At 35.3% G+C, this 16,357-nt stretch overlaps 1 protein-coding gene across 3 annotated transcripts in view; it reads left to right on the top strand.

The window, feature by feature from the left end:
• Positions 1-16,357, top strand: part of SUGCT (succinyl-CoA:glutarate-CoA transferase) — a 326,609-nt gene that overhangs the window by 96,878 nt on the left and 213,374 nt on the right. The window lies entirely within an intron of this gene.

The raw sequence follows: 16,357 nt of genomic DNA, 5'->3' as shown, positions 1-16,357 counted from the left end.
GAAACATTAGAGAATCTGATGGCATTAAGATATAAATTAAGATGTTCTTGCAAACAATTAGTGTTTGAGAAGGGTAGCACTACAGCCATGATGTAGAAAAACATTCTTATTCAGAATAACTTAAGGATGTGCTTAATTTGAATCATATAAATTCTTACTGAAGACAATGAGACTTGGTTTAAGTACTGCACAGAACAGAAAGAGGTATAAGAATAGGTTTGTGCTTTTTTTAACCTCAGGCAGTGGGATTGAGATTCATACTGCTATTTTGTTAAAACAAATAAAATGCATCAGAATTCAGTAAAACTTAAAAGAAGTATTTTTGAAGAGATTCTTGGAAGCAAACAGGCACAAGTTTTTCCAAATATGATGTGAATATTTAAAATATAAACCTGTTCTAGTGTCCAGCCAAATTAATAATAATAAAAAAAGCAAAGCTCTAGAAACAGTTCATATGGATTAATCTGAAAGTGTTCCAATATCAATAAACAAAAATATAAAAGAAATATCTTTATAAAGTTAAATAGAAATCGTCAGGGAAGAAATAACCTTTATTAGCTAAAGAGCTTTTGCTTTCAGCCCGTAGAATATCAGTGTTTCCTCAAGTATTTTCAGATTTTAAGACTAATTGTTGGTATTGCTGTAGTACTAGGGAATGTTTACATAGTTGCAGCTGGACTACAGTAAGTACTTGTGCTGAAAAGTAGCCCAGATTATCTGTAGTTAATCTGCAATTTATTCTCTAATTGTAGGATATTTTTCTCCCATTTATAGCAGAGTCTTTAGCTACCTTGAAAAAAGACAAAATAAATTTAGATATAAATGAATGGAGATTCACTTTTCTGTTGTGGTAACACAACTTTGCTCCCAGAAACCCTTGTGGCAAGCTGCTCTTATTTTACTTCTGTATTTTTATTCTTAGCAAATACATATCCATTTCTGATAGAAAGTTGATCTGACCCAATGATATGTTGTTGAGTTTATAATTTCAAAGAGAACATAACTTATATTGGAGTTATTGAAGTAGTTAGACTTGCAAAGTGATATTTGAAGAGTTCTCTGGAAGAATGAGTCAGCTTCATTCACAACCTGGTCAACATCTCTTTCTTCCAGTGTCATTTGCTAAATTATATGATAAAAGTCACATCTTATTTAGATGCAGAACATGGGGATTGGCAATATGGTATGGACCCAAACTGACAACTGGCAACCTGAGTTATGAGTGAAAAAGGTTACTATGAATTTTGCTTAAATTTGATATTTTCTAAAGCTGTTATTTATTTATTTATTTATTAGAACAAATAAGGTTGTTTTAGGTTGCACTTTTTTTTGGGTGCAGATTACATTAAAAGTTCAACATTGATTCTGAAGCTGAATACAAATGCCTTTTCTCTGTTTCATTCTATGCTGTAGAGATGTAAATAGACATAAGTATCCTTTATTTTTCTTTAATGTCTAATAATGAATTAGAATCTGTCCTTGTACACCTCATATTCTAATTTATGTGAAGTGGAGAGCAAGGTGTCTTTGGTGTTTGAAACCGGGGACAGCATGGTACTTTCTAGGGCCACGGTGGCAAACAGTCGTTGAACAGTACAGCCAGCCTCTGTCATGCACTTTCTCTCCAATGTCAGTAGCTGATGACCCCCATCCCACACCAGGGATAAATCATGTAAGCATCTAACACAACTGGTGTATGGGCAGCAGAATCAGAATCACCCTTGTATATGAATACCAGAAGATGCATCTGTCACACTGTAATATTTCAAGTACACTGACAGGATATGTGAACTACAGAACTGCCTTTAGATCAACAACTTTAACTCATTTCCTTTAGCCTCTTTTGGTAACAAATGTGTTTGAAAACTGGAATCCTTCTTATGAAGTTGTTTTTGGAGAGTTCTGTGGAAGGAAGACTTGGCACCATTCACGTCCTGGTCAGTATCTCTTTTCCCTACTATGACATTTGCCTGAGCATATGAAAAATATCCCATTTTTTGGTTGCATAATGTGTGTCCAAATTTAGCACTGATTTCAGCTTTCTATGCATATGCCATTTTGGCTTGTTTTTCTTCCTGAAGGTTAAAGCCTAAGCCAGGTATGCGACATTTGCAATTTTTTTTTTTTTTTTCTAGCAGCTTTCTTACTCTAGTGATCATATATAAATGCTGTTGTAATTAAACATGGGTAGTAGTTGTCAAGGCAGTGGGATCATTTTTCTCTGATGGTTATGCATCTTTCTTACTACATTAAAAAGCTGACCTGCTGCCATCCAGTCAGGAAAGAAATGCCTTTTAAGTTTTTTCCAGTGCTTTGTCTTCCGCTGGTTGGTTTTACAATCCACAAAGGACACACTGTGGATAATTAAGTCTAAAGACCATATTAATGTATGCGTATCTTTCTCACTGTGATTTAAAGGAAGAAATGTCTAAAAGTGATGGATAACTCAGATTTATTTATTTATTTATTTAATATATTGCTTGGTATGGGTTATTGATTTGATTGAGAGCTTTCACATGGGATTGATTGATAAGTAGCAATTAAGTAGGACTCGCACTTTATTTTCAGTAGTCCCTGTTGAATGTATTTGAGGCATTTTTTGTAAACTCTGAGCAGCTCATACTCACAGGTGCTGTTCACCCTTAACCTGTGTAAACACAACATGAAATAAATCATATGTGGGATATTGACCCATCCAATGTGAAACATGTAAATTTGAGTATTTTGTTCTTTTAAATGATTCTTCTGTCACAGTAATGAAGGGATTGGTTTCAGTTATCGTTAGACTTATGATATGTATTTGTTGTCCTTTAAAAAGACAAAGAATTTTCCCATTATGTTTTTCATTACTTAGTGTAAGCATGGTCAGTAAATTTGGCCTTAAAGTAGATATTATCTTATTTTCATGCTAAGATGTTTTGGCTGCTTTTTACTAAATAAAAAATTCAGTTAAATTATATTTATACAGTTTTTAAATGTATGAGTTCTAAGGTCATTTGCGAGCAAACAAAAATGAAAAAAAAATGTGAGAAAATTCTTTTAATTTGCTTCTTAATCTAAGAAATACCCATAAGATGTATGAGAAGATGTCTTCCAATCCCTTTATTTTTAATTGATGTTCACTGAAAAATAGCTGCAGCTCTGAACTACAATCAAACAGGGACACACAGAAACATGCCGTAGGGTGATTTTGAAGAGCAAACTGTGGTAAACTGTTCTGCTTTTTTTTTTTCATTGTAATTTTCCTTCTTTTGTAAAACCTGTCATCTTTATATCAAGAAATAAATGATTATCACTCTAATAAAATGTGTGTTATTACTACATTGATGAAATAATTCTTAGTACAGAGTGGCACACCGTTTTCTGCCCTGGGATGATGTGCAGTGTACAAAGGACATGCTGCAAAGAATGCTCAGTTTTACAATGTACATAGTGATACTCTAAGTTACTTGAATTTTTTGGGCACAATACAGTAAATGTCAAGAGCCTTTGAAACATTTGAAGCAGATGTTTTGCTGCCAAACTGAAGCATTTGAACTCAAAATGAAACAGTTCCCTTAAACCTTGACATTAAGTCTTAACAGTTTCACTTCCCAATTGGACGTGGTATGAAGAAGATAAATAATAGAACTGTAGCAGGATAAAATATTTATTCTCCCATGAGGTGGGGAAGAAAAACATGTTTAGCGTTTGCTTTGCAATTTTATTTGTTCTGGCTCATTTCCCTCTTATACTCGCATATATACAGTTCCAGGCACATGTTAAAAGCAGCAGCTAGGGCTCAGCCAGGGCTTGGTGTCCTTCCTCTCCCCCTTCTACTTCTTTCTGAGTTTCTCTCCTAACTTCTCTTAAATTGCCTCTTTGTCCTCATATTCTTTTTAGGGAAGCATTCATCAAAATGTTCTCACTTGTCCAAAATCCATTTACTTAGACAAACTCATCAATTCCTATGAAAATTCATGTCAACCTTTTCAAATAGGAGTGCCATATTTAAACACCTCAATGAAAATGTCTTGAATTTCCCAGGGTCTGAGTACCTGCCACTCCCATTGACACTGGGAACAGCCCGGATGTTAAAAGGCCATGACAATAAAAATATTTTAATTAGAAGTCCGCCTTCATTTTGGAAATGTCAGGCTCCATTCCCTGTTTGTATTATGATTGTCTCATAAAGGACAGTTTGTCTGACACTTTATCTACTGGCTCAGTCCAGGTGTTCATCTAGTGTATCTTGTTCTGTATACATTAGTGTTGTGTGCTTTGCTACCTGAATGATAGTGTCATGTTATAAACACTCAGAACTGAATACCAAGCTTTTAAATCTCGCATTCACCCCACTATCATGAAACCTATGACACTAATTCTTATCTCCTCTCCACACTTTGTGCTTTCCTCTCAAAGATACTGTTGTCCCACACCTTCCCCAAGGTGAGTCAATGTTACTGCAGACCCTCTGTGCTTGAGCAATGCTGGGGGAAGATCTGGAAGTGTGCTGCAATCTGTTTTCAGCAGTCTTCCCTCCTGTGACCACTTGCCTTTTTGTGTGAGTGCATCAGATTGGGAAGCATACAGGCTTGGGAGAGTGGAAAAGAAAGTCAGTGGACAGTGTTTTCTTCCTTTCCTTCAGTACTGAGAAAAGATAGTATGGGCAATGAGGAAATCACTGTCCCTGTAGCGATGAAGCAATAGCCTTTAAGGAACTGAATTTTTGTCAATAAGCATATTATGCATGCATGCATAAATGTATGTATATATGAGCAAAGTCTACACTGATGGATAAATTATCTGTGCTGTCTATATTTTTCCTGTCATTCCTGTTAGGCACCAGAAAATATTGTTTGTCCATCCTGAGGAAAATGTTGATAGAAAGTGCAGATACGTGGCATCCAATTTTGTTCGTAAACTAACAGTTAACAATGTGATCACTCTACAAGCTATAGGCAAATACAACATGTGCTTGAAAGCAGTGTACACTCTTTTAAGGAAAATCCGACATGAACATACATTATTAGTATGGTACAGTATGTCTAGTATTTGTTGATTATGGATAGGGTATTTTTGTTCTATAATAAGTTCTGTGTAGCAAAATTGGCAAGAAAACTGTACCATGTACTTGAGTAGATCTTAGAGCCAGAATGTACAAGCTCACTTTCAGTGGTAACCTTATAAAGCAATGCTGTTTAAGTGACGGAGCAGTACTTAATGCAGTCTTTATAATATCTTGTGCTATGATTCTACATTGCTGGTTGAATTAGGTTTCATCTGCACTGTTACATCTTTTAATAATCTGGCTGCTTCATTTGGCTTCCTACTGCAACCTTATTAGCCTGAAAGCAAACGTTTTCTGTACAGGCTGCAAAGCAGCTGTTTTCTTCAGCTTACCCTCTGTTTAACCCCTTACAGAATAAGAGCTTCCCTTGAAATCTGTATGTTCTTTCTTCTGAAGGCTAAGTTTGATATTTCACAATAGCAGGCTGTAAAGAACAGTCTTGCCTGGGGTGGGTGTAAAAGATCTGTTCAGCACATACCTTTGTAAGGGTGGAGGAGTCTTGTGAAGTTTGGGTCAAACTTCTGTGTTTCCAGTGGCATTGGAAACTAAAGGATAATGAAGCAAAGAACTCTAATGATCCCCCCCCCCCCCAGAGAATATAGAATACGCAGGATTTTGATTTGTATCTTATTGATGAGCAACTGTCTTCCTAGGACCCTCTCAGTTTATAGATAAAAGTTAATTTAGTAGATCTCTATACACACAGACATAAAACAAGTTTTATTGTTTATGTGTTTGTGTCTGTATGTGTATATACATATATAAGTGTATATAAGCTACATATAAGTGCACACATGTAACTTGTACATTTATGAGATTTACACATGTAAAGTCCTGTTAAAATGGTCCAAAGTGACACCAGTCTATTTTATGCTTTTCTCCAGTAGGCATCACTGCTTTATTTTGATATCATCAGCTGTATGATATTTATAGAATAGGTTTATATCTCTTATCCTTATTAGGGTGATTGCTTAGTGTAAGGGTATGCTCCAGGAAGAATATACATGTATTCAAAGCATTTGTTTTCACCTTGGGGGTGGTCTGTGAAACACGTTTCCCAGACAGTTTGTGCCGTACCCATCCTTGAAGGTTTTTGAAAAGTGATTCAGTAAAACCTCAGGTAACCCATTTTGAGCTCATCAGTGACCCTGCTTTGAGAAGGAAGATGACTAGAGACATTCCGTGGTCCTTTCCAACCTGACATCCTATGATCCTGCAGTCAGAGCTGCATATAAATAAAATGTCTTGCTTGCCTCAATTCTGTTGTTGGATGGAACAACAGGAGCAGGGAATAATAAGTGCAGAGCAAGTTCTGTGATTACTCTGATTGCATTATTCTGTATGGAAGGCTCTGCAAGTGGCAGTGGCTGATTGTAGTGACATTTTAAAAATTGGTATTGAGTGGCAAAGGCAGCAAAATGATGTGCACCATAAAAGGAGTTGTTTGGAGAGAAGAGTAGGCAGGAATAATTGGACAAATGGGGAAAAGGAGACAGGAAGACAAAAGAGGCTCCCCACCCTTCTGTAGTATAAAGAGAGTCACCATACATCTTGTATAAAAAAACGTTTGGAGAGATTCTCTTTAATCACGGGTGACGTCTGTTATGGCTGTGCCTGAAAACATATAGCAGCTTTGGTCTGAGAAGAACTGCCTAAACCTCTTCAAGATTGTTTTTAAAATAAAGTATTAGCCTTTGCTGTTTCCATGACAATGCTTCAGTAATATAGTTTTGAATGGAGACTTTATAGGGAACAAATGGGAAATAAGAATGTGACTCCAGCCCTTTGGAAAAAAAAAGTGCAATAAAGATCAGGAGTTACTCAAGGTGTGAGCCAGACCCCTGCTCCAGCATCATTGTGATTTAATTGTGCATCTTGGCTTGGCATACAGTGGTGTGAAAACCATTAATATGGCAGAGGTAGATGTTGTGGACCTGTTGTGCTTCCACTTTTCAATGTGGAAAGGCTGCACGATGTAATGCTCCAGTTTGTATCTGCCAGAGCTCTTGTTTTTGATAGCTTTAAACTGCGGGTAAGGATGTGTGGTGGAGCATGGAGAAGGAAACTGCAAGCAGCACTATCCCTGTAGCATGCAGGTTGTTTGGAAGCTGCAGGCTTGCTCAGCGTTCAACACTCAGCTTTGTGGGACAGTGATACTCCCTTAGGTTCCCTAATGTGCTTTGCTACAGTGCCGAGTTATGTTGGTTAAGTGCCAGGGTTGATTCTTTCAGTGTTTTATCTATAGCAGTTTATCACCTCATGTGGGCAGTTGTACAGAAAATGAATCCTTTCAAGTGGTGAGAATCTTGCAATTTCAGAATTTCTTTTGTCTCAGTAGAAATAAGCCCCATTTCTTGCTTCCATGACCCCCTACCCTCAAATAAAAAGCTGTTTTCCACAAGCTAAAATTAGTAAGATGTTTCACTTTGATTTTAGTTTTTCCATTACATAACTCATTTTGCTGTAAAATATGAAGGAAATTAAAATGGAAGCCTGTTTCAAAATAAAGACAGTTAACTGAAAAAGTCAAAGTAACTATGTTTCAAAATGGCTGCAACTTTCTAATTTCAATTTTAATTTTGAAACTTGCCTAGTTCTTTGGCAGTGTATTATAACAGGTATTGATGCTGATGAATAAATGTTTTCTGTAGGAAAAAATTCAGTTCTAGAAGTTCCTGCCAGTTCTACTGTTCTACTTTTAAATGTATGTATCAGGTGATAGCTTCCATACCCCTTGGTGCACATGCAAAAGAAAAAAAAATAAAAGGAATAAACTTGGATTATTTGGGGAAAAAAAAAAAAAAAAAAAAAAAAAAAAAGCTCATCTGTATTAACATAGCTCCTGATAATGATGTTGGGGGGGAAAAAAAGTTGCACCTGGTTAGCATTTTGCTGCAGTGGTGCAGTGGCTAAATTTTTCCCCGTAATATTTCATTTGTTCAAATGTTTTTGTTTTTCTCTTCAAATACCATTTTACAAGTGAAACTGGATTTTTAATTTAGCTTATTATATTACAAATAGAAAAAATATAGAACTCTAGCAGCCTAGATCCAGCTTATGATTAGTTATGGTAAATGTTTGTGGAAGAGAAAGAAGGTAGAGCTTAAAAGCATAAATATATTAAAACAAAAACAAAAACTGCCAGCCTATAGAAGTTATCCATGTGATTCACCTTGGCACAATAGGTTGCATCCACTTTGGGGTGAGAGGAAGTTCAGTTCACAAACAACCTAAGTCCTTGTCTCCACTGAGCAAGAATTGCCAATTTTCTGAACTGGCTGTGGTTTTAATGCTGAGGCCTACTGTATTCTGTGGACTGAGGTGAGAATACCATAGGCTTTCTACTGCAGACATCAGGACATCAGCTTTCCAGTCAGTTAGAGGTGACTGTATAAAGCTGCAGCCTAATAATTGCTCTCAAACCATTTATTTTTTTTGTATCTGTCTAGCTTATTTGATTCCTCCTCCCCATCCCCCCATATACTTATTTCCTGTATGTTTTTTTTTTTTTTATTCCTCATAGCCTCCCTGTTTTCTTGCATACATTTTCCTATTTTCTTTTGTCCCCTTTGGACTGTATTGTGCTTTAAAATACTTTTAAAATACATTAATTTTCTCTCAGTTGTCATTTTCCATAATTTTACTAGGTTTTGTACAAAAGTGCAAGGCCTTCAGCTGCTGACCTGGTGGAAAATGCAAAGAAGTCAATGAGCCAAACATCACTAAACTCCCTATGTCTAAAATTAAAGAGTCCCATGCAAGTTTTGTACTCTAATAAATAAAATAGAACCTGTCAGTTTGAAAAAAACCCTGCATGTAGACTTCATCCGGAGTATGCAGTCTGGTGCAATTTATAAAAGATACCATATTGCAAGATGAAATAAAGCATGAACAGGAATTTGATTTTATCTGATGGACTTGTGTGACTTAAGTGTTTTAGGAGCAGCTAAATTTTTAATCAAGGAAGCAACAACTGTTTTCTAGTGACATCTCTGTAGGCATAGCAGACAAAGGAATGAATTTCAAAAGCATAGGAATGTTAGAAGCTTGAGTATGAAAATACTAAATTTAAACAAGTATTTATTGAAGAGCAAGGAAAATATAGTGTTTTAAACAGGAAGGAGAAAAAGCCAAAGATAAACATTTATCAGGCTCTTCAGAGAGTAATATTTTTTTTGGAGAACATTATATCACTGTATAGTAAAATCCCATAGACTTCAGAGGGGTCATACAGGTCCTTGGAACCATCTCCACATAATAGCGTAGCATAGTTTTGTGCGCTAAAAACATTGGTAAGTCCTTCTCCAAAATGATAGTACAAACCAGTAAAGGTTACAGTTTCAGTAATGCATTGGAGTGACTACTGCTGTGGAGTTTTGGTCCCTTATGTAAGGGCGTATACTTTTCTTAAACCATGCCTCATTATATATTTATACTCTCAGTATCCAGGTACACCTATAAGTATAACTCATAAACAAATGATTTCATCTAAAGTTGAAATGTCATTGTTTCAGTGCTGACTGAATCGATCTAGACAGGCAGTTGCTCTGACCTTTTAATCTTAGAGCCAGCTTTACGTTCTACCGGGAGAGAAATATACAATGGTGAAATTGTTCATGATGCTATTTTCAGCCTCATGGGAAAAGTATGCATATAGGTTTCCAGTCCAGGCTGTAGTTGCAGTCATAAATAGTGTTTTGTGATTCAGGAAGGAATTCATAACATGATGTAGTTATTTTTGTGATTCATGCATTTTAAGTACCAAGGCAGATGCATTTTAGATGTGGCAGGTAAACTTTTAAGATGGTATGTAAGCGTCATCATTTGATCCAGTGGCTAATTGTGTTCCAAAACGCATTTGAGTCTTCACAGAAGTTTTGACATCTGTACAAAAGTCACTGTTTTAGAAATATTTAACATCAAGATTGGATGATCATCTGCAAATCTAAAAGAAAGGAACTTAAATGGTTTGGGTTCTGTGGCAGTTCTGGATCTTGTTTTGGAATTATATTATGTTCTGTTTGTGAGAGTTTATTGACCATCTGACCCATAGTGAATGAACTGATTTGTTTTTCAGAGAAATAGAAATAGGCACAGAAAAGGTCCATGTGCACCAATAGAGTTTGCTAGTAAATTTTGCTAGCTTGTGACCTTTTTGTATTTATTGCAAGATACAGCTGCATAGAACTGTTTTATTTTCACATCAAGCAATTCACACAACTTCCATATCTGATATATGCCAAAAAGGAAAAACAAATACATTTGGTGTAGATGTGTAAATCAGTGGCCACAAAATACTTTCTTCGTGGAAAAAGAGGATCAGAAAATCCAACTCTGTCACACTCCCTATTGAAGTCAGTCTTTCTTATTTTTAACTGCAGCTCAATTTGATAAGCCTTTTGAAGTCTGAAGGGTAGTTATTATATGAGAACAAAGTGTAATGGAATACAATCAAATGAAACAGATTGTAGCGCTTAATTTACGAAGAGGAAAACTGTCCCAATATGAAACACACACAAATGTGTTGTAAATTCAGGATAATTTGAATCATGAAATTAATCCATGCCAGGAATAGTTGACTCAGATGTTTCTTGTAATTAATGCAACCAAGACACTGTTAATTTAAAAAAAAAAAAAAAATTACTACACACCCCTTAATTGTCCTTCATATGATAACAATGCAGTGACATATTACTTTAACTATTGTTCTGTGTATCTTTTGTGGTGTTTTCTTCCAGTTGACAACAGGTCATTTGGGCTGGCAGATTTTTAATAAACTTTTCATCTCACATAAAACTCATATCACATGGAAAAATATCATTTTTGCAATTGCATCACAACCTAAGCTTGGCTATACTTGAAAGCGTCACTGGCATGGTTATATTGGTTAGATGTGTGGGAAAAAATCTCAGTACAACTGACATGGCTATATTGTCAGGAGCTCTACTGTAAGCAGTTGTACTGGAAGTAGGGTTACTTTGCTGGCATGCGATATTTCAGGAGCTTATATAGGTTATACTTACAAAATAACTTTTCTGACAGTGTGGGCTGTTCTCCCACCAGGAAAATTGCATGCATAGCTCTACCGTGGCTCCACTGTAAGAAAGGTCTTGGATTTGCTTCTTGAACTGTTAGTAGAAGTAAAATGTTGGGTTATAAGAGCTTGCTTGGCTTCTAAGAAAAGTAAAACATGAGATGGATCGGGTGTACTCTCTCATCTAGATAACAGGCAGTATCTGCCCCTAAAGGAACAGGGATTCATAGTCTAAACAGGAGCAAGATGTTTTTTAAAAAAAGAAATGTTAAGTCTAATGATACCTTTAGTCATTTCAGGATGCAGTTAATTTCTTCAATTTTTCAGTGAAAGCCTCCCTTTAACTAAGACACATATTCCTGGACAAAATCTGAAAGTATTAAGAGAAACATATTTTAGAAGAACTTTGAAGTGAATTTTCCTCTAGATTTTTCTAGTCATCTTGGCCACCAAGTGGTCCCATTTATCGTAATAAAAATAAATAGTTCTAGGTTTTCCGGCCAGTTGGGATTACCACATAATCTGTTGGTGTGCTTGTTTAAGAAAAAGTACAAAAAGTTTATCCTGAAGCAGATGAAAGAAGCTCTGTTAAATTAGAAATCTTTTGGTTAGCTGCTGATCAGCCATTTGTTTAAACATATTTTGTTTAACATATCTTGATAGGGTAATAGAGATGAACAATTGGATAACAAAAATATTTAGTTGTTAGAATAAAGTTTTAACATATTACACAAATGTTCATATAAATAAGACAACACCAGAAAAGGGCTAGAATATTTATCCTTAAATCAGTAGTTGCCATCCAAGTTACCATCCAAGTTACCATCCAAGTTGCCAGTCGTTACCATACAGTTATCCAGGTTAAAAACAATTTATTTTTTTTAAATTTATTTTTATTTTTTTCAGAAAGGTTCCTAAATAGTAAGATTACATAAATCTTTATGGCCATTGATATCTTGATGTTAGAATGGCCAAGGACAACCAATTTATACCTCCATTCTGGTAGTATATTATCTCCAGAGCTGGGTTCCCTGTGGCAAATCTGGGAGAGAAAGCTTTTTTTCTCTGAAGTCTCCTCTACAGACAGGAAGCACACTTTGATTTTGATGCTGGATTTAGCTTCCTCCAGAAATAGACACTGAAAAAGACATTAGAATGTTTTCACATTGCACAATAATATTATGCATTATTGAAAGCAAACCAGAATGAATGTGTTCTTTTGTATATTAAAAAGAAAGCTGAGGGTAAGATATGTAATTTTGAAATGAGAGTGCCAAATTTGTTTTGATTAGAAAGTCTGTTTTTCCATGAAGAATGCAAATACAATAGAATGGGGTTATGTAGATTGTTTTACACAGCAGCTTATTCCAGCAGTGTTAATTTATGGGACTTAGATATTTAAACAAAATACATATGCTCTGTGCAGCAGTTTTGTAGTCTTTCACTTTTTCTTCTACTGAATGTTAGCGCTTTCATTTTAAACATTTTGAATTGAGAACAATAAATAAAAAATACCGATATATAGAAAAAAAATCTAAAAATCAAAATATGTGTCAGGTCATTACATTCTTTTACTTATTTAGATATTTACTTTTCCCATCTTTGTTTTTTAACAGTTTTTATGAACTTTATATCTGATTGTTCCAATATAAGGAATATGCAAGACTGTGGCATCTGTATGGACACTCTACAGCTTGTCAGAAAACATTAATGAAATCTAATAAGAGACAAGTGAGGCAAAAAAAACCAACAAAACAAACAAACAAACAAAAAAAAACCCCAAACAACCAAAATAACAACAGCAACAACAACAACAAAAAAAAACAACAAACAAGATAAATAAAGATTAAAGTTTAAATTAGGGAAAGTCCAAACCCATTTAAAGAAACAACCAAACTGCTTTATCCTAAAATCTGCTTCTTCATTGTACATCTTATTGTGAATTCCCAGATTCATTGAGTATACTTTGCTGCCTTGTAGCTAATGTGTTGGTTTTGGCAGGTGCACGCAAAGCTGCATTAAGTTTTCTGGGGTCTGCTGCCTGAGTCCTACAAATCTCAGAATGTACCTTCTGACTCATACTTAATTTAAGAGTTTTGTTTGGGTTCCTCTGCAAATTGCAGAATTTTAAAACCCATGTTGTAAAATTTCTCACTAGTAATTGATTAGTTTATTTATTAATCTTTATTAATCTTCTTCATATTTTTTCATGCATTTATATTTTAAGTGGCCAGTATTGTAATAATAATAATAAAAAAAAATATGTAAGATTGAAGAGGTACTTAGTTTTGGTTTTATTTTATAAAAGTGTGCCTTTTTATTGGTGACTTTAGTAAAACCAAAACAGTTTGCAATGGCTGAAGAGAATCTGGGGCAGAATTCCAGTTATGTAGTCTTTATAAAATGAGAAGAACAAAGGGACTTGGAAATGCCAAGGTGGAAGGTCCTTTCCAGATATCATTTTCTCTTTCCATTTAAAAATAATTTAGAATAAGTTTGAGGAATTGTAATATTGCAGCTCCTGGTCATAAACAGTTTTATACCATGCCATTTGATGCAGACATGAGTGAATGACAAGAAAATCAACCTCTTTGTCTATTATCATTGCATGGAGAAAAAAATAAAAAGATTAATTCAGCCTTGAATGATAACATATCGTATGTGGCAAATGGCTAGATTTGGATGATTTGTTACATTGTGGCATCACTCAGGGCCGTGTCATTGTATGTAAACACTTGAAAGAAAAGACCAAGAAAATTCACAAAAGGCAAGATTAAAATACATCTATTGTTCTCTGGCTTAAGGTCATAAAAGGAAGGAAATTCAGAGCTAAGGATCCAAACCTCAAGTTTCTGCAGTCCCAGCCTTAATTTTACATAACTGTACCCTGTTGTGAGTAGACATTGGTGGTTTGATCCTGACTGATGAGTTACATTGCTCTTAGCAGCTGAAACCAGAAAAATAAATTTATTTCAATGCTTGCCTTTGTTTGGTGAATAGACTTTTTCGAACAATTATAATTGTTTTCTTTATGTTTTCTTGCCAATTAAAATAAAATAAATCCCTAATAAATAATATTTTTTAAGTTGTCCTTAAAACTCTGCTATTCAAATTTTGTTAAAAAGGAAACATGAAATTATAAAGAAAATACAGGGTCATACTTTGATTTCAGGGATTTATAAAAATTCTGGGTATGTTATAATGGCTATAATTCTGTAGATACTTGATTAAAATAATAATGATAAAAAAAGCTCAGAAACAACTCCTTAAGAAGTAGTAGTTAGTACTATTAATACAGAATAATGCAAGTATTACAGTTTTTTATGTATCCATATATAAATGAATTTTTATTCAATTCAATTTTGTTCAGTTCAGACTTCAGTTTCTCCTTGTTCTTGGAAACTGGAATAAGGGTGGCAGAAACAGTGTCCTTTGTAAGATGCCAGACTACTGAGGCAAAATGCTGAGAAATGTCAGTGACCTCAAATCTTATCTCGAAATTTTGGCCTAAGGACACTGCTTCAAGGATTCCGTAGGGAAAGATCAGCAATTCTTTAGCAATCTCCACGCAAGTCAGGGAAAGATCCTTAGCACTTCAGAAGCCAGAGGTGACCTGCCAAACAGTCAAACAGTAAAATCTGGTATCTGATAAAGTGAGGCTGACTTGACAGAATGATAGCTGTAATTTGCTCAAAGGTATTTTGGTTCTTTCAGTGACAGGGAGAAACCTCAACAGTGTGTCAAAGTCAGTTACACCCTTTGTCATTATTTGAGATTTGGAGGCATGCAGTGGACAAGAACTGGGAGGCAAGGAGACGAGTTTAAGATCATGTAGCTTTTTTATTGATTTATTTATTTTCAACACATGGAGCTCTAGCCAGTTCTGAATGGTAGTTTAAATTTTCTCTAAGTAGAAATTACTGAAGGTATGAGAAATGTACATTCCAGATAAACTAGTCTCGGGTGTTGCAGTGAAACGGAAAGGTCCTTGACCCCCAGCCTGAAAAATTACAGCCCATGAGACAAGAGAGAACTGAAGTGTTCAGAGATAAATCTTTTGCTTTTCAGTATAAGTGAGAATATCATTGAAGAAGTTTTACACCTGAAAAAAGAAAAGTCTGGAGCCACAGAGAGAAATAAAACTGTTTTATGAATATGAGTGATAGTGCTATGTCGATTGGCATGAAGAAGAGAGATATAGAATGGTAATGCTGTGGTAGACCCACAATAAAGTTCAAACATGATATTGCTCTAGAGAATTTCTGAATGTAGGAGTTGCATGGCTGGGGATTTGGCAGCTCCTCCTCTATTATAGTTTTTCTGTAATCTCTGTAGTGAAGTATTGATTGGGATTGTTTTGTAGAAAAGGAAACCACTGCCTTTCTCATCTCAGCGCCCATCCTTGGATTCCTCAAATACTCCCTCACAGCCATATGTGACCTTTCATTTGCTCTGTCTGACCATGAGACTGCAAGTTCCAAGACTAGGGATTTCCCTCTGATTTTCTGATGCAATTTCTTCCATTCATATTAGAGCATTCTCTTCTGTGCTGTTGTGACAGATCTACTTGTGACAGCATCTTTTTTTCAGCTGCTCTATTTGTTCCTTTTGGGGGAGGAGAGGGAGAGGGCAGGTACAAAGTTTTCTGTATAAACTGTTTTCACTGCAGAGCACCTATGCTAAGGAATCTTTAGAAAAGACAAGTATGAGAACTCATCTCGTAAATCCATATGCAAGTCAGACTGAAGCACTGTCTACTCCAGCATTAGATTAAGCACAGACAGCTCTAGAGGTACTCCACTGAATTACACCACTGTATGATTTTTCTACAGTGTATTGTGGGAAAACTTTTCATCCTCAGACCACTTTAGAAAAACATTTTTAACTTTGTTATCTAAAGAACGTGGCTTGGAAAAGGTCCATGAATGGGGATATAGGTGAAGAATGTGTCACGTAGAGATAATCTGGAGATCTATTATTATTATTATTATTATTATTATTATTATTATTATTATTATTATTATTATTATTAATTTAAACAGAAGTTTACTAGATCCACAGAGTTTAATGGACTTAGCCCATTCTCAGCCACCCTGCCTGAAAAATTAGTAAAATGTGAGAAAACCTAGCATCAGAAAATTTCTTTGTGTTCTAAGTAGCATATAATTATGTATCCATGATATGATTTGGCCAACTGAGGCAAAATGATGTGGCCAGCAAAGTTTTTGGATAGTAAAGTCTCTATATTTCTGCTTGCTTTAGAAACTTGTGTG

The sequence above is a fragment of the Aythya fuligula genome, chromosome 2 (genome assembly GCF_009819795.1).
Source record: "Aythya fuligula isolate bAytFul2 chromosome 2, bAytFul2.pri, whole genome shotgun sequence".
Taxonomy (NCBI): domain Eukaryota; kingdom Metazoa; phylum Chordata; class Aves; order Anseriformes; family Anatidae; genus Aythya; species Aythya fuligula.
This window is presented reverse-complemented; position numbering and strand designations above follow the sequence as displayed.